Source organism: Orcinus orca, chromosome 7, assembly GCF_937001465.1.
Source record: "Orcinus orca chromosome 7, mOrcOrc1.1, whole genome shotgun sequence".
NCBI classification, from domain to species: Eukaryota; Metazoa; Chordata; class Mammalia; order Artiodactyla; family Delphinidae; genus Orcinus; species Orcinus orca.
The window spans coordinates 45,949,265-45,967,643 of record NC_064565.1 but is presented as its reverse complement, the minus strand read 5'-3'; positions in this window follow the sequence as shown (position 1 = coordinate 45,967,643).

The window sequence follows — 18,379 nt, the reverse complement described above, 5'->3', positions numbered from 1 at the left end:
ATGAACAGAATTTTGTCTTCTTTCTGGGTTAGGAACAATGATGACTAAACAGCAATATACAATAGACAGAGTTGGAGATTGATCTGGGATAGGTCACTTGTTCAAAATCTGAGTTTCTGACAGTTTAGACCTATTCTGGCAAAAGGAACTGGGAAATTGAAGTCATTATCCAGAGAATTCTGTACAGTATTTTTCCTTAACCGGAATTTTCCAGTGTGGCAACCTACATGTATCAGAATCAGGTGAGAATATCTCAACTCTTCTGATAACTTTGCCAGTCAGTGCAGCTTTCAGAAGAGAAGTTCAGGAGACCTAACAGCTTTTGAAATTTTGCAAGGTTCGAAGTCCTATCAAGTTTTTGTCTTGCACAATGTTTAGAAAGTATCTTTTTAAGACTCAGAAAGTCAACATGGATTTGGAGTGTATCAAATATAATCTCTGATTTCTCCCACCCCTTGTAAAGGATCTTGGAGGAAGAACCAAGCATTTTGGTCCCTTTGGGCCTTGGGTCAGTGGTCTTTGGCATAGAGCAGAACAGTAGAGGCATTTCTTACAACTTTTTGTTTTCCTCCTTCAGTGAATAGTGATGAGGTTCAATTTGCAGTTTTAGAATAATATTTCCGTCTTAAAAGTTTCTCAGGTAAAGGACAAAATATCCATTTGTCAGGTCCTGGGTCTTGTCAGATACAAACAAGTTATACCAAAGTCTCTAGGATTCCACCCAGCACCAACTTTTAGCAAAGAAAGTAACTAACACTGTAGAAGCCACTTCTGGTACCAACTTCCTCTCAGCGACCTGGTCCTTGGGGGGTGGAGGTCCAGCCAGTTTCGCCTCTGGACAGCTGTGAATTCATAGAAAGTGCAGGATGGGGGTGGTTTTCTTCGTTGGCCCTGGTGGATTTCAACTGGCCTCCGGGTCATTGAAATTTACAGAACGTGTTATTATTTTCAAAATGCAGAGTTAGAACAGTAAATTTCCAGGAGAGTTCTCAGGTTATTTTTACTTTGCCTTTTCTTCCTTAAAAAAAAAAAAGACATGTTTTGCGGGTCGGGCAATAGAGATAAGGCAGGTCTCCGTGGTAATTTAAGGTTATTTTCAAGAGATGCGTTTCTCTACAGGTAACTCAGGGGCAAAAGTGTGTGGCCACATAAGAGATTAAATAATAAGCAAAATGTCCGATGTCCTAGCTTCCTTGAAAAGATGGGGCCTGCCATTTCCTTTTATTTTCACAACTTCTGCTCAACTAAAGCCGAACACTAATAAGCAGAGAGAAAGAGAAAGCTCTTTAGAAATGCTGGGAGTCTGCAGAGCCGTCAGCAGTCGTCTCCCAGGTGTCTGCAGCCCCGAGACAATTACATTCCGACTCAGAATCCTCGAGAGTTGAACCCAGAAACGAACTCTGTTGCAGGTTCTCCCTTAAGGAAGCCGCTGTGCATCACCCGAGGCCAATGGGGTGTCAGGTAGTGCGCCTCCCGAGAATTTGGGGTGAAAGGAGGGAGGGATGACTCTCTCCCATGCCCGCATGCAGACTGCACCGGCTCCGCGTATATTTAGTTGTAATTCCTAAATTGAAAAGTGGCTAGTCCTTTTTCTGCTTCACAGTTGCCGAGTCAATTTCCAACTCCCGGCTGCTCACCGGGTTGCGCGGGGAAAGAGCCTCGCACGCATCTATCCTGCAGCTTCCGGTATCCGTAAGGCTGAGGACTTTTCCGGTCCCGGTCTTTCTAGGAGTAAAGCCCAAGAAAAGCAACAGACACGATGCGTTGCAAAAGACAGAAGTTTCATGGAACTCCTATAGAAATAGATTAAAACTTTATAATGGAGACTTCATATAGCCCTCCTCTCCCCAAGTCCTCTTAAGAATTTCAGTTATTGTGTGTTGTTTCAGCAATGGAAATATTTTATCATTGTTCAGAAGACATGACCATACACTTCTCAGCTCTGAAAGAGGGCCTAATTTTAAGTCTTCACGGTGTCTAGACCCACGTCGAGTGGTTACTTAGAACGCCCTGAATTTATGGAGAGTTGCCCTTAATACAAAGCGCGGGTGAGCAGCGCTCCCGCCTGTTACTTGGTGGGCTCCGCTTCTTTACCGTCCAGGCGACTGCCACAGTGTCTCCAAGAACCCAGGCGGCCCTCGCTCTGACCTTCCGCTTTCGGGGAGAGAGAGAGAGAGAGAGAGAGAGAGAGAGAGAGAGAGAGAGAGAGAGTGATTGAATTTCTGGTCCTGATTCTAACGAGAGAGATAGCCTGGTCCAGAGAGCTGATAGCACCCTGCGGTGACAGCGGCACCCAACGACCTTACCTTGTGTATTTCATTTTGGTGCTCAACTCCATCCCTAGAGAGTTGGTGTGCCCCCTCCAATAAAAATACCGGTCATAAGTCTTATGGGACACTGGTTCTCAGAGTGCAAGGAGCCGGACAAGGAGAAGCAGATATTCCTGCCAACTTAAGAATGTCGCTTGAAGGTTCCATTTCACTTTGCCATGAGAATCTCTCGGCATTATCTGCGCTTCAAAGCTAATAGTCAATTACCTAATTGTATGTTAAACCTAGGCGTGGGCAGTGAATACTTCCAAGATACAAACAGGTCTGTGAGGGAAAAGTTTTATTTCATTGCAATATTTTGATCACAGAGTTTTCCGGTACAGGATACATTACCATCGCGCCAGGCCCTATCCAGGGTAGCGATACCAGGGCCCTTCCAGGCATGTCGCGGGATGCGCATCTTTGCGCCACCATCTCCCTGCCTAACTCCGCACTTGCGCCCGTTTCCTTTTTTATCCGCCGCGCGGCAGCGCGGAGGTGGCTGCGGGGAGTGAGGGCTGGGGTCTCCCGGGCCGGCATCGCTTCTCTCGGTGAGGGAGTCTCCTGGTTCTGTCTCGAAGCCGTGTTGCTCGCCGCCACCTCAAAAATGGAGACAGGTTCTATCGAGGTGGGAGGGGGAAAGAGGGTATCTTGTCCCGCGGATTTAAAAACTTTCTTTTTCAGTATTATTTCGACGGTTGAACAAGAGGTCTGGGAGTGAGTATCTCTAAAACATCCTCCTCCAAATGGGGTTTTAAGGCTTCCCCCCACCCCCGCCTGTGCCTGCTATTCGGGAACAGGAACTGTCGCTACGTGGGCGCGCCCGGAAATTCCTCAGTAGTCCAAGCCTCCAGTGCGCCCCGCGAGTTTTAGAGTCCCACCGGGGAGGGATGGAGTTTGGGGTCCCAGCCTAAGCCCAGTCAACGGATCCTCCCCATGGTTCTCAGCCAGGACTAAAAAGAGCGCACCCGGTAGCAACAGTCTTCGGGAAAGGTTCGGCCAAGATCTGTGCATCTGGCAGAACTCAGCCGGGGGATCGCGTTTAGCAAAGCTGCATGTTTTGGGCTTCAGTTGATACTGGCTGACTTTACTAGTAAAGCAAGATAAGAACTCCAAACAGGGCCGTCATTGTTTTGTAATTCGTTTTTAATAATAAAACAAACACGCACAAATCCACGTTTCATTTTTACTTTTGAATTTTACTAGAAACTCCAAATTGGGTATTACGCATAGCCATTTAGGATGGTGAGGGTGTCGTTTAAATCCATCTTCCCTCAGTCTTTCTGTTTCCTGAGCACGACTGGAGACGACCGCTGGGGCCGCAGGGTCTTTGCTCCGACTTTAATTTTGCGCTTCTTTAGGCAAAGTCCCACTTACGTCGGAGGGCGCTTCCCGGAGCGGGACAGCGGGGCCCCACCCAACGCTAGGGGCGTAAGGAGGTGGCCGCACCCCTGGTTCTTAGCCGCGACGTGCGCTCCCTGCCCAACAGACAGTGGCGGGAGAACTCCGGAGAGCGAGGCTCCGGCAGCTCACTCCCTACCCCACGCCCTCCCACTAGGCACCCCCCACCACACTCCCAGCGTGGTCTGGTTTTGAGGCCCCAGAATTACTGGAGAGGACGTGGCTCCGTTTGTGGTTCGGGGGTGCGAATGCGGGGATGCACGCGCTCCAGCTCTGCCCGAGGCGTTTTGGAGACTTAGAATTTGACTCTGCAGGTTGCAGCAGGAGACTTTGCCCAGGGAGCCCTGGACCAATTAGGACGAACTCGCCCGGGTTAACTCTGTTTCCTCCGTTTCCTGCCCTGCCCTCCCCAGCTGCTCCTTGCTTCTTTCCCAGCTGTTCCACGTCCCCCAGGGCCGGAGGCCGCAACAGGTTCCAGTCGCCGCGTGGCCAGGTCCGGTGCGACAGGGCGCGAGCACGTGCGGCCGAGCGCGCCCCTGGCTTCCCCTGCACCCACAGATCAGTGGTCAGTCTTGTGTCTCCCCTAGTTGTGAGCCGAGCTGGAGCGTCCATCCACTCCAAACTGGGGAAAATCTTTTCCCCCTGGTTGTGGGCTCACAAATAGGAGGGGCAGAGGCGCCGGGGCGCGAGTCGGAGGCGCATCCGCCCTGCGGAAAGGGGCCCCAGCACCCCCCGCACACGTGTGCCCCGCAAGTGTGCTCCCAGCCCCGAAGCTCCGAGGAGGCATCGTGCGCGTCCGGCTCTGCTTTCAGGTCTCGCACCACGGGTTGTGAGCCCTAGGCCCGCGCGCCGGGGGATGCGACTCGTCAGGTGGCCAGATGAGTGCAGCGCCTGGAGGGGCCTCGGGACATCCAGTCCGCCTATCCGCCTGCCGCGGGCGCGCTCCTTCCTCCCCTAAAGACGCCGCCGACTGCGGGCTGCTGGCTGTCCTCTTCTCTGCTTAGCCGAGCTCTGTAGTCCTCAGCTGGACCTGAGAGAGCACAGAGCAGGGACCCGGATCCTTGGAGAGATCGGCTTCCACGCTTTCCTCCGCGTTTCTTCTTCCTCCAGTTGATCTTTCTTACTCCTATTTCTCTATATTTCTAGCTAAAGTTGTGCTTAGAGAAACTAGGATTTCCAGGACACGTGCCGCCAGTCCTAACAAATAGTCTCCGAGTTTCTGTTAGAGGCTTCCCTGGGGCAGTAGAGGGTGGTCGAGGGGCAGCTGCGCACGTGAGAGCTCCGTTGGATACTAGAAGGGCTTCTAGAGGCACTGCTCCTGCTAAGAGAAGCTCGGGTTAACTATCTCAAATTAACTTGGACTTCTGAAGAAGGTACGAGGTAGAGAGGGAGAGAGGACTCTCCATCAGTAAGCTGCAAGTAGGCCAGTGTTTTTCAAACTGAGGGTCCTGACCCATTCGTGGTGTGTAAAATCCATATAATGGGTTACGATCAGAATTCTCTTTCAAAGAAATAAATGAATAACAGAATAGAAATCACGAGTGCTTTGTACAGAATAGCCAAAGTATAAAAAGTCTAAGCATTGTTAGTTGAAACTTTTCTTGGCCCACAGTATAGAACATATTTATGAGTGTGGATCTCAGGTAAAAAGTTTGAGAGCCATTGCTGACCGAACAGACTGTGCCGGAAGTGAAGAAGGGGGGTTGCCTGTACTGAGAGATGCTGATAAGGGAATTTCAGCACTGTGGTTTTGTGGTCAGTCTTCTCTTTTCTGTATGTTTTATTTATTTTTTTGTCCCCCGTCTCCTCCGTGTTCCTCCCCAACTCCAACGAAATTCCACCTCTCTTTATCCTCTGGCCCATTGAGTGCTTGGAGCCCGGCTGGCCATTGTGAGTAAGGACCAGGGGACAAGCACACAAAGCCACTCCCTTTGCCTTTTCCTCAGCAACCTAGCACCTGGGAAGAGAGTAAACAGTGAAGCAAGTCGTGGGGGAGGCTAGAGAGCGGGTAGGGGAGTGACCATTACATTGTCCATTCACCACGTGCCTGGCCTTTTCATTTATTGCCCAACACCGGGAAAGAAGCAAAAGCTTTTGAGGAAAATAGGTAGAGACAGGGATGGGTAAAGATAATGAACCTTACTGAGAAAGATCAGATGAGTGGGGACTGAGGAGATGGAAGAGGAAGGGGAAATTTGAGGATTTATTTAATCGAAGTGCTAGAATTGAAGGTAAGTAGAGATGGGAAAGAGGACTAAAATGCCCTAGAAATACAGGATGCCAAGGTACCAGCAATAATATGGATGGGCTTCAAGAAAAAGGAAGAGACCAATAAGAGCAAACAGAAGGGGCACATAAAGGATGCTGGGTGTGGGTGGGCAGATATAAGATGGAAGTTGGATGTGGAGGCCATAGTAAAAGGATTATGTAAGGAGAGGGTGGCTTTAGGTGTGGGAAACCTTGGGTTAATGGGGACCATACAGAGGTTTCAAGTTATGTCATAAAGGAATTAAAAGGAACAAAACCATTGACATGGAAAAGTACTTCCCCTGTCATTCCATTCTAACTAAGGGGTATTGAAAGCAGGCTTGTTTCTTAAGGGGTGCTGCAGTCTCCAGTCTGGGGTAATGTGGATTCTTTTCAAGATTCCGGCCAATGTGAAAGGCAGTACCAAATGGCAGATGAGGCCATGGTTTCTGAGATTGTGCCATCACAATAACTCTACCTGCCATGTTGCAAGGCTAGATCTCATCTCATGTAATCCTCTCAACTCCAGCCTGTGAGGTTCGCATTGTTGCTTCCATTTTACAAATGAGATGAGGCTCAAAGGTACTGTTAAATATCTTGGCTTCTAAGTACATGGAATAGCTGGAATTTGAACTCAGAACCAGGACAACAATTCCAACTGCCTTGCTTTTGTGCTACCTGACACAGAAGGATTGTACCTTTTTCTCCCATAACTTCTGCCAAAACTGACTATGAGTTTCTGCTGAGAGTTGAGAATGTTGTATTCAGACTTCTAGAGGGGAGAACTAACATGAAATCATAGTGGGTAGTGATAATAGTACATTGCTCTTTTCTCTTATTTATGAGAATAATCCCTTCTCTCAGAAGGGATTATTTTGATTGTGTTTTGATTGCTTTCACAGTTAATGCGTGAAGGAGTTTTGGGCTGCTTGCTTTGCTGCCCAAGAGAAGAATGGGAATGATTGCTGTATTTGTTTTTGTCACCAAGAAAGTTGTATTGAAGGTAATATGAGGAAAATGTTTTTCCTCCTCAAGCTGTTTGAATTTCCTTTTATTAATCATCTGATTTTTAGCCAGCTTCTACATTTCCTATCAGGAAAACCAAATTGTACATCAGTAAGTTCACTTTAGTCACAGCCCCAAGCAGACCACTTGGTAAAAACTGGCTGTGCACGAGCCACTCACTCTTTCTCCGACTTCTCCTGTATTTGTGGTCTGCAATGTTTAACTGTTATGAACATTTTCTTAAAAGCTACTCTCACAGTCCACCAAATGGCATACATGGATTTTGCTTAGAGTGTCAAGTGGGGAGTAATATTTCTCTAGAAGGCTCTCTGCATCCAAGTTGGCATGGTCAAAGGGCTGCAAAACTAGTCTTATTATGTTGCACAATTTATTAAAATATAGCACTCGACAAACAAAGTATCGTGGATTTAGGTCAGCTGTTTGTTTATACAATAGATTTTGTTCGTCTTTGACATTTAATTTAAGCTTCGCTTATCTGAGGGCTGGGAATAGGATAAGTATGTTCTGCATGTGTTATGCTTCTTGTTTTATAAAACATACTTGTCTGCAGCTATCCGGAAATAATTCACAATCAGTGACTTAGGACAAGGAAGCCTTGTGACATGTTCTGAAAGTGCCTTTCTGAAATGAAGTTCTGAAAAGTTGAGTTATGGAGACCCTAACAGGGGTTTTTATTTTTGAGGAATGAAGACGGCTACATTTGCCTTCTTGGTCTTTTGCTGAATTATCCTCCCTGTATAGTGAATTGATACAGCTATAAACAAGCTTCCAGAAATCCATAATGAAATCTATGTGATGCCAAGAATCCGTGTTCTGTGTAATTGTCCCACTCTCAGCAGTGCTGGGCAGAATGTGGCTGGGCCACATGTGTGGAAACAACATCAAAAACATTTGACACTTCAGTGACTTATTTTTAATATATCTGAGAAAAATGAAGTCTGTTGCTGTAAAATCTGCACTTGCAGATGTGTTAGCCCTAAATAACCTTTAAAATTGGTCATGGTGTGGTGGGAGATCTTGGTATTCATGAGTGTTTTGACATGTTTGACATTTTATGTATGGTGTACTGCTCTGTCTTGCATTTTTTCCCCCAATAGTGCATGTTTTCCTACTAAAATGCAGCTCTTGGTGTTTATATTTGGGGTCTATAAGTCTCCTTATTGGATGAATGATTTGTTATTATTTATGCAAATAATGTTTTAAATGAATTAAATTATTACTGGTTTCTATGCTATGGCCAGAAAAAGAGAGCTATATAAAGAAGAGATCATTTGATTTTTAGTTTTAAAAGAAAAAATATATTTGATATATGTCAAACATACCAAATTTGCTACAGTCCTGGATTAGCACATAAGGAAAAGCAATTCTATGGGATGATTATGCTTTCAGAAGCTGAGGAATTTGTGTGCCAGAATCTGGTGTCATGAATAGAGGTTTTGAAATCTGTCTGAGTAGCATTTAAAATTGTCCTGTATTCATTTATTTTTGGAAGGGATGTAAAGTATCTCTAGTAGGGAATTGCCAATTGAACTGAGAAATTTAGGTGGCCTTGAGGTAAGTATACTGTAAAAAATCTACATACCTAAATATAGATAGAATCAGAGATTTCGACAGCAATCTCTGAATAAGACATAGGTTTGATACTTTGGTCATCTTTCCCTGTACCATCTTCTATGTTAGTTCTACAGGTAGAGCTGAGTTAAATGAGTTCAAAAGATTCAGTGAATGTTTGGTGAGGAATTTTTTTCAAATTTATGAATAACGTATTACAAAAAGGATTACCATTTGTTTTCTGAGTGTTGGAAAAGGCAACAACTTTGACTGAAAATCTTTTGCTATCACTTTTACCTTGTGTGATAAACATGGGTGCTACACAAAGTCTGTTCTAACGTCTATTCAGACTTGTTTAAGGATGGATGAATTTGGCTGAAAGTTTTGTAATTCAGAACTAGTAATTTGCTAATTACTTTTTCCCCTTTAAGGTTGATGTTGCTAATAATGTGATTTCCCTTTAAATGTTATTCTCTTTAAGACTGTAGCTGACTCTAAGGCTTTGACATTTTTTTTGTCCCAGATATTTCTCCTGTTTTTAATCTCCACCTGTTGTCACATGTCAGGACCGTACCGTACCTCCAGGTGGGAGGACAAAGGGGCAACTTTCTGTGTCCAGGGTGTCAGTGCTGCTTTTCCTCTGGAGTGGAAGTTTTATGTGCACTTTCCTATGTACCCTCTCCCTGGGGACTAACACATCACCTCCATGACACACACGGCAGTTGTGGCCCGGGGTTTGACAAGAATACCGTAAGTTTACTTTCAGTTAGCACAAGTATTTAATGTCGCATCTTGCAATTCAAATGGTATCAAGAGACCAATTTGCACGCTATCGGCTACCTACTGGTATCCTCCAGTTTCTCTTCTGGACTCACAAGGCCTTACGTCTTTCACATCCCTTTGAGGATCTTTCTGAGCAAAATTTCTTTCATAAAACACAAAACAACAGAAAACTTTAACATGAAAGGGGCAGTGCTGTTCTTTTAAAAATAGTATTTTGATTTGTAGAGCAATGTGAATCATGAGAGTCTAACACTAACAAGATTGTGAATCTCATTTCCAGTGTTATGAGTTAGGAAAAATGCAAGGCTTCTCTTCAATGTGCAGTGTGTTGTATGTTTAACGTTGCTTTCATCAAAATATGTACTGTTGATTCATTCATTACATATCTTGTATGCACTTAACAGAAAAGCAAGAAAAAGAAAATCAAGTGCTTGTCTTTCCTTGAGTTAATTTCCCTTAACATGTATTCAAAATAAGCGTTCCAATGTACCGTAATATAAAACAGTTATGGAATTTGATGACTATAGGAAAGTTGGTGTGGGTGAGAAATGCATCATTCATTAGACTGCAAGTAGCAATGTATGATACAGAAAAGGCAAGGTACTATAAACAGGAAGCTGTAAATAAGCATTTTTTTCCTTTCTGTAACTAGAATACAAATACTTGCATTATGTAGACATATTCATAAATTTTGATGATAACTTAGTGAAACAGGACCATAAATATGGAAATTAAGCATATTATTAAACGTATATGATTTTGCAATGAATGCTTATTATTTTTAAAAGTCTATGTTCCTATGGCTTTCACTTAGAGAAATCAATCTCCCGCTACTATGGACAACCTAATCATTTTTTTTTTCCTCCAGCTAATAACGGTAACTTCCAAAATTGAAGACTGAACTGCAGCAAACTTAACAACCCTCTGATCAAATTACAAAACTGGTGACTGAAAAGAACATGAAACCTGTGATAACAGTTTCACAAAACCTTTTTTGAAATCTTATGCAGATTAACATGAGCACTGTCACATGTGCTGAAAATTGGTTGAAAGAGCATAAATAAAATGAACTGTTGTCTGGCAGTAAAGCTGGCTTGTGTGGAGTGACTCACTGGGGGTGCTGTTATAAGGCTTGTATTTAACCTTATTATTAATAATCCTTATAATGGGCAAAGATCACATTAATTACACTCACAAATGGTACAGAATGGAGAACTTGGTGAGACCAGAGAAATACAGAGGCACAAAGAGAGGTCAGGCATACACAGAGAAAATGAAGCACTTCTCAGCTGAGAAAGATGAAAGTAAATATGTCAATACATGTCTCAGCATAATGAATTTGAAATACAGAGTATGAGTGCAAGCGAAAAATTTGTAAAATGCTAATGCTCGGAGTGAAGGCTACGTAAAAAGTTCGGTAGAAATTGTCCACGTAAAATTAGAGCCAAAAAGATAAAAAGCTTGTATGCTTTTAAAGCTGCATGCCCAGGGACTTCTCCCCATCAGAACAAGAGAGGTGAAAATCCTTTTCTGAAGAAAGCATTGAGGAGGCAGTGCCAGAATCCCGCGTGCAGTCTTGAACTTCCCAGCACCAGAGGGATGTTGACAAATTGGACAGATTTCAGAGAACCACAACAAAAAATGATTAAGGGCTGGAGCAATTGACTTAGGAGAAAAGATTAAAAGAACCAATTATGTATTGCTTATCCAAACAAGACAAGCAGTAGAGTAGGGAGGAGACAAGAAAACCATGTATGATTGTTTGAGGAGTGTAAATACCAAGGTAGGAGTTGAATTGCTTAGATGGGTCCAAGGTGGTGATAACTTGGAGGTGAGGGGAAGAAAATAAGTAAAGAGGGATTTGGTAGATTATCAGAAAAATAATTTGCATGATGTTATTTGTAAAATAATGGAGGCAATTTTGAGGAATTAGTAAACTGTATTGCATTATTATTATTATTATTATTATTTTAATGCAAAAAGGACCACTTATTCACTACTAGAAAAACTTTGAGATGAGAAAGAGGAAAACAAAGAAAAAACAATAGTTTACTTCAATTTAGAATGTGAAGAATTTTATATGTAGTTTAAATTAAATATGACACATTCAAATAAAGGTCAGAGTGAATCTTAAATGAAGCTATCCTAAAAATAGAACCTTTCCTACTTTCAGAGGTCTTCTTCGCAGTAGATCTATTCTTGACCACATATTCTATAGTAAGCTAACCCTACCTTGGTTAATGTAATAAGAGAATTTTAACGTTTTCTTTCAGTAAAATATTCCTCTCATGGAATTGTTCTCCTCATAATGGAAGTGATGCTGATGGAACACAGCCCAGTATCAAACATGTAAAAGAAGCAAGACGTGCTCTCATTTATCTTTTATTAGTATTTTTTCTGGCATGCCCCTCTGAAACTTGGAGCAGCTTGCAAGGGAAAAGTACAAATGGAATGAAGTGGCCACTTTAAATGATAATAAGCAAGGAGGTGAGGGAAAGGATATTACAAAGCATCCTGCTCTAGAAGCCAAGCAAAGGAAAATATTTCTTCCAGTGTCAATGAGAAATAGAAACAGATCTAAAAATATTAATGGCAAAAAGAAGTAAGTGAACTCAAGGCTCATAAGGATCTCCTGCTTTCCCTGTCGTAGTAAGAGAGTGATTTTTCTGTGCTAGAAGATGCAGCATGTGAGGCAGAGAGATGCAGAAAGAGAATCTCATTAACATGAGCTCTCCACTCCCCATGCACTTTGAAACTGCCTGCTGTCAGGCTGCTGAGAAGCCAACATATGCAGGCTTCTAGGGGTGCCTGCTGCAAAAGGCTGCGTGTAATTATTTCTGGATAGGATCCTATGTATGATTCCACGATAATACTAACTTATAGTCTGTCTCTATTTGAACTGATATTTCCTATATGCCTAATTTAAACTTCTAACAGTAAGGTATCATATTGGGAGCACACAGGTATTTTCTCTTAAGCCGCGTAGTAAACGTTGATGTCTGGACTCTGGTGGATTTACTGTGCTGATTGGAGAAAAAAAAAAAAAGGCCAACATTTGTTTGTACCTTTTTTTGATATGTTGTTATAGCTTGTGTCAATTATGGCCAGTTGGTTTTATCTGGAGTATCTTTACATTTCTAATGGGTGTGTTTTATACCAAAGCTCACCAGATAATTTTAGTTTCAAGATGACATATAAAGTGTCTGTGTGGTGCCTTCTTAGTGTGCTGCAGGAGATCCCAACTGTTCTTCTTTATTATTATTATTTGTTAAAAAATGTTTTAAAAAATGCATTACCCTAATGAAACTCAATGAACTATATTTACTAGACAGTTTTATTAAGTGAAAAGGATGCTATAAGATTTCAGATTTCTTTTTCATTTTGTAAATGGTTATAATTTCTGATTTTATTTTAGAAAACTCTTCAGCCTGCAGATTTAATCATTTTTGCATTAAAAAGCGATAGAAAAGAGATTACACAGGTAGACTATGCTGTAAGCAAACATTTATAATTACTAAACTGCTTTACTTTTGTTACTGTTAATGATTTAGTGGAAAAATGACCTTACTTTTGCACAAAAAATTAAAGTAAACAAAGCTGCTATCATTGACTTTTTCTTGTAAAACTAATGATAAACTTTTCTAATGAGGAACATTTCTGCTGTAACTGCGCATTTAAAAATACCATTGTTGGGCTTCCCTGGTGGCGCAGTGGTTGAGAGTCCGCCTGCCTATGCAGGCGACACGGGTTTGTGCCCTGATCCGGGAAGATCCCACATGCCGTGGAGCGGCTGGGCCCGTGAGCCATGGCCGCTGAGCCTGCGCGTCCGGAGCCTGTGCTCCGCAACGGGAGAGGCCACAACACTGAGAGGCCCGCGTACCGCAAAAAAAAAAACACAACAGAAAAACACTGTGGATAAAGGAGGGGTTGATTTTTATTTTCAGTTTTATAATTAGCTTATTTCAAACACTCTTAATTCTTCTGATCATTTAAAGGAATGTTGAATTTTAGATTATTCTATTTAACCTAGGTTCTACAACTAATGGCAAAGTCTTTTTATTATTCTAATTTATTTAATAATCAGGAATTTGTTGTAAGTGATATTAAGGTTTTTTTTAAATTAATCACTCTTTTTCCTTTTTAATCTCGTCATGGCTCCACAGTGGAATCTTAGTCCTAACCCTCCCATTTGCATGCTAAACCTTTTATTTAGTTTAATCTTTATATTATTTTGAGCTCAGGTTTTTGACCACAAGACTTCCTGACATGATTATGCTTTTCTTTTTCTTTCTGTGCTGTTTGTGTTTCCTTTCAGTCTCTTGTTTGAAAGCATAGGACAAGTCCAACCAGGGCAGAGTGGTCATGTTAAGGAAGCTGAGAGTTAGACAATGACAATGCATAAATGAGTTGTCTAGATCCTTGCAAATTCACAGATCATTGCACAGCATGTGAATTTTCTTTGGATACAAGAACATTATTATTAACTATGACATAACGTGTGTAATCTTTATAATGACTACTTTATGAATTAGATTGATTTTTTAAAATAAATTTATTTTTATTTATTTTTGGCTGCGTTGGGTCTTCGTTGCTGCACGCAGGCTTTCTCTAGTTGTTGCAAGCGGGGGCTACTCTTTGTTGCGGTGCACATGCTTCTCATTGCGGTGGCTTCTCTTGTTGCAGAGCATGGGCTCTAGGCGCGCCGTGGGCTTCAGTAGTTGTGGCTCGTGGGCTCTAGAGCGCAGGCTCAGTAGTTGTGGAGCACCGGCTTAGATGCTCCCGTGGCGTGTGGAATCTTCCCGGACCAGGGATGGATCCTGTGTCCCCTGCATTGGCAGGCAGATTCTTAACCACTACGCCACCAGGGAAGTCCCTAGATTGATTTCTAGGGAAATAGATTGAGGCAGTTAACATCTGTAGTCTTATTAGGAAGTTAAGCACCTGTCTGTTTATAGAATTGTAAAATGAACTTAAAGTGGTCTCACAAGGTTGTCTAAGGCCATCTTTCTTTCACTTGGCCAATCTTGTCTTGCTTCCTTTGCATGTCAAAGACAAGATCCCAGTTTATCTCCAAGTGCACAAAGGGAATTGTGTCATGGAATGGGGATTTGAAAAATTTTTTAATGAGCATTTTAATATTAGATGCTAATTACTTTGAATATGCCATTAAAAGAAATGAAAGATTTATCTTTTGATAGTTTTCTGGTACCTAGTGAAAATCCTTAGGCACTCAAGTGTTTTACCCCATAGTGCATTAACACATTTATATTCCAGATAAACGTCTCAGAAATGACTGTTTTTAGGCCCACTTTAGGAAGGGCATATTTTGCATATAAAATATTATGATACAGTGACAGAATATTATAGCATTTAGTGAATGATTTCGTGAATACTCTCCCAAGTGTTTTCAGGATGCCAAGTGTATCTAAATTACATTATGTACATTTGGCTTACTTATACAAAATGTATTTATTTATAGAAAAAGTAGTTTTTTGAGATGATTCTTTAACATATGTGAATAACTACCATTGATTTTTTTCCAAGGAATAAGATGTCTTTGAGTTGGTATGAATATGAGAGTTTTTGACAATGGTAAGCTTTGTTGCTTAACACTTTCTTCGTGGGTTTATAAATAATGACTTATATTCTAAAGATGTGCACAGTGCAGAGGAAACGCTTGAGGTCGTAGACATATATATATTACATATATAGATACCAAATTGCTCTGACACTAATTAGGGCATAAATAATGGCATACGTAACCAAAGGCAAGCAAAACATTGGTTTAGTCATTAAAGTAAAACTTACTTCTTTGCAGGTTCAAAGTTCATGTTTAAAGCAGTCTAGGTCAGATAGATAAAACATAAGCAAGTAGACCTGTGCACAGTGCCTGGTCTTTTGTCGTACTGAGTGCATTGAACTCCCACTGAGAGTCTAGGATCTGGAGGCTTGTGGAACTAGGGAGAGTTGACATATTTAATAGAGCAAACCCGTGTCTTAGAGCTTTTTAGTTTCCATAGGTGTCTACAAGACTCTGTACCTATTCTGCTCCCATCGTTCTTTTCTATTTGGAGGTTTTTAGGGAAGAATGAACCCACCTTGTGCTGATATCAGGAGCCCTTCAGGAATTAGATTAGTTGCTTATTTTAAAGCTCTATGTTTTAGAAAAATAAAGGGAAGAAGCAGGCTCCAGTGGAATGATGGCTTTAGAATCTTTTAGGAGTACCCTGGGGAATAGTTCTGAACATTTGGATATAACTGTGGGAGTTGACTAAATGCAAGATTATAGCTATTCCATGACTCAACAATCCAATGCATTGTATCATGTACAAGATACGGTGAGATTCTGGGCACTTCCTGTGAGCATTGAAATAAAAGTAGCAATCATCGTAAACAACCAAACAACCGAACAATTATGCTGAGCGTTGCTAACTACTAGCTGTGTTACCTTGAGCAATTTACCTAGCCTATCTATGCCTCAGTTTCCTCATCTGTAAATGAGATAAAAATAGTCTGGCACATGATGCATCCTCAGTAAGGTGCGGTTATTTCTATGGCCACCATCTCATTAGGCTCTGAGAATAGAAGCATTTTTAATTTCAATGCCACCTTCCACTCTAATTAATTTTGTAGTTGTACTTGGTGGTTTGTAATACTGTTCAACGTGGAGGGCCTTTTTTGCATTCATCGAATTGACCAATCTTGACTGCAAATTCTCTATGTGCTAGTGTAGGGATGCTGAGAATACAAAGAAGAAAATCCATAGTCATTGCTCTCAAGTCTATTATAGTCATATAAGAAGGACATACATGAAAACCAACACTTTTGGCACAGTATGTTAATAGCGCTACACAGGGACCTCTAAGCCATGTGTTGGGATGCAGTACCCAAGTATCCCTGCGAGCATCTCTTGCAGGGGAAATAGGAGTTTACTTCAAAGACAAAAGGGAATGTAAGATTAAAGGCTTAGAGATATGAAAAGGCTAGGGTTTTCTGAGAAATGCTGGCATAAAAAATCTGAGGGAGAAGATATTGGCAGGTGAGGTTAGACTGATAATTAGAACCTGGATTCTACAAGGCCGTATAAAGCAATTTATATTTTATATTTTGACCAGTTGGCAATTAATGAAACTTCAACTGGGAAGTGAAATCATCTGATTAAATTTTTATAAAGATCACTCTAGCTAGACATGGAGGACGGATTGAGGGTGAGAAGTTGCTTTAAGAAATAACTAATGTGGAACCTAGACAATAGGTACAGATGAACTGGTTTGCAGGGCAGAGGTAGAGACACAGATGTAGAGAACAAACTTATGGACACCAAGGGGGGAAAGTGGCAGGGAAGTGGTGGTGGTGGTGGGATGAATTGGGAGATTGGGACTGACATATATACACTAATATGTATAAAATGGATAACTAATAAGAACCTGCTGTATAAAAAAATAAATAAAATAAAATTCAAAATAAAAGAAAGAAATAGCGAACGTTGTAGATGTCTAGAGAAAAGATGGGTCCCTAAATTAAGGCAGTGGCAATGGGCATACAGGGAAGGAGACTGCGTCCAGTCTATCTTGGTGTCTGAGGTGCAGGGGTGGTTCAGCCTCACCCCTCTGTTCTAGGATTCTCTCAGTGGTGTCTTGATCTTGAATAGATGTTAGCTATTCTTGTGAGGGTGGGAGCAAAGTCAGGAAGGATCTAGATCGCCATCTTGGTGATATCACTCTCCTCATTCGTTTGACACTGGTTGCTTATGGGGAGGTGAACAGGACTGGGAGAGGGTGAAGAAAACGTTTCCATTTTATTATATAGCCTTCCACATTGGTAATTTTTTCCCCCAGGGACCATGTACTCATGGATGAATTTTATAAATTAAAAAAATTACTAAATTTTTCTCACCATCAAATAAAATTAACCGAGGGGCACCCACTCCTCATTGTAATCCTGTGGGCTTGGAATATTTTCTGTTACTGCAGTTTATACCTTAATAGTTGTGACTATCTTAACTTGAGAAGTAATTTTCTTTTTCTTTCTTTTTTTTTTTTTTGCAGTACGAGGGCCTCTCACTGTTGTGGCCTCTCCCGTTGTGGAGCACAGGCTCCGGACACGCAGGCTCAGTGGCCATGGCCCACGGGCCCAGCCACTCCGCGGCACATGGGATCCTCCCGGACCGGGGCACGAACCCATGTCCTCTGCATCGGCAGGCGGACTCTCAACCACTGCGCCACCAGGGAAGCCCCCTATATATTCTTATTTGCAAACATGATTCAGCCTACTATTTTATCTTGGAAATAAATACATTTTGTACTCATCTAGCTCAGATTATGTTTAAGAACTTGAAGAATCACTGAAACCCTTCTGATCACTGATTTAAATGTAATAACTTTGTTCTAGTATTTATCAGCTGGGGTATCCTGAAGCGTCATAAGTGGGCTGCCTAATTTTGATCAAATATTTTCTATGATGTTACAGTGCTTTTACAGTGCTATTTGTCAGAGCTGGTTTTTTTTTTTTAAACAAGACTTTGTTTTCTCAGAGCAGCTTTAGGTTCATAGCAAAATTAAGAGGAATGTACAGAGATTTCCCATATGCCTCCTATTTCTACACATGCATAGCCCCTCCTGTTATCAACATCTCCCACTAGTGTGATACGTTTGTTAGAATTGATAAACCTACATTGACATCGTAATCATCCAGAGTTCGCAGTTTATATTATGGTTCACTCTTGGTGTTGCACATTCTATGGGTTTGGACAAATGTTTAATGACATGTATACATCATTATGGCATCCTAAAGAGTATTTTTACTGCCTTAAAAAACCTGTTTTTTGCCTAGTCATCTCTCTCCCTTCACCTCAACCCCTGGCAACCACTGATCTTTTTATTGTCTCCATAGTTTTTCCTTTTCCAGAATGTCATAGTTGGAATTATACAGTATGTATAGCCTTCTCAGATTGGCTTCTTTACTTAGTAATGTGCACTTAAGTTTCCTTCATGTTTTTTTCATGGCTTGATAGTGTATTTCTTTTTAGCACTGAATAATATTCCATTACCTTGATATACCCT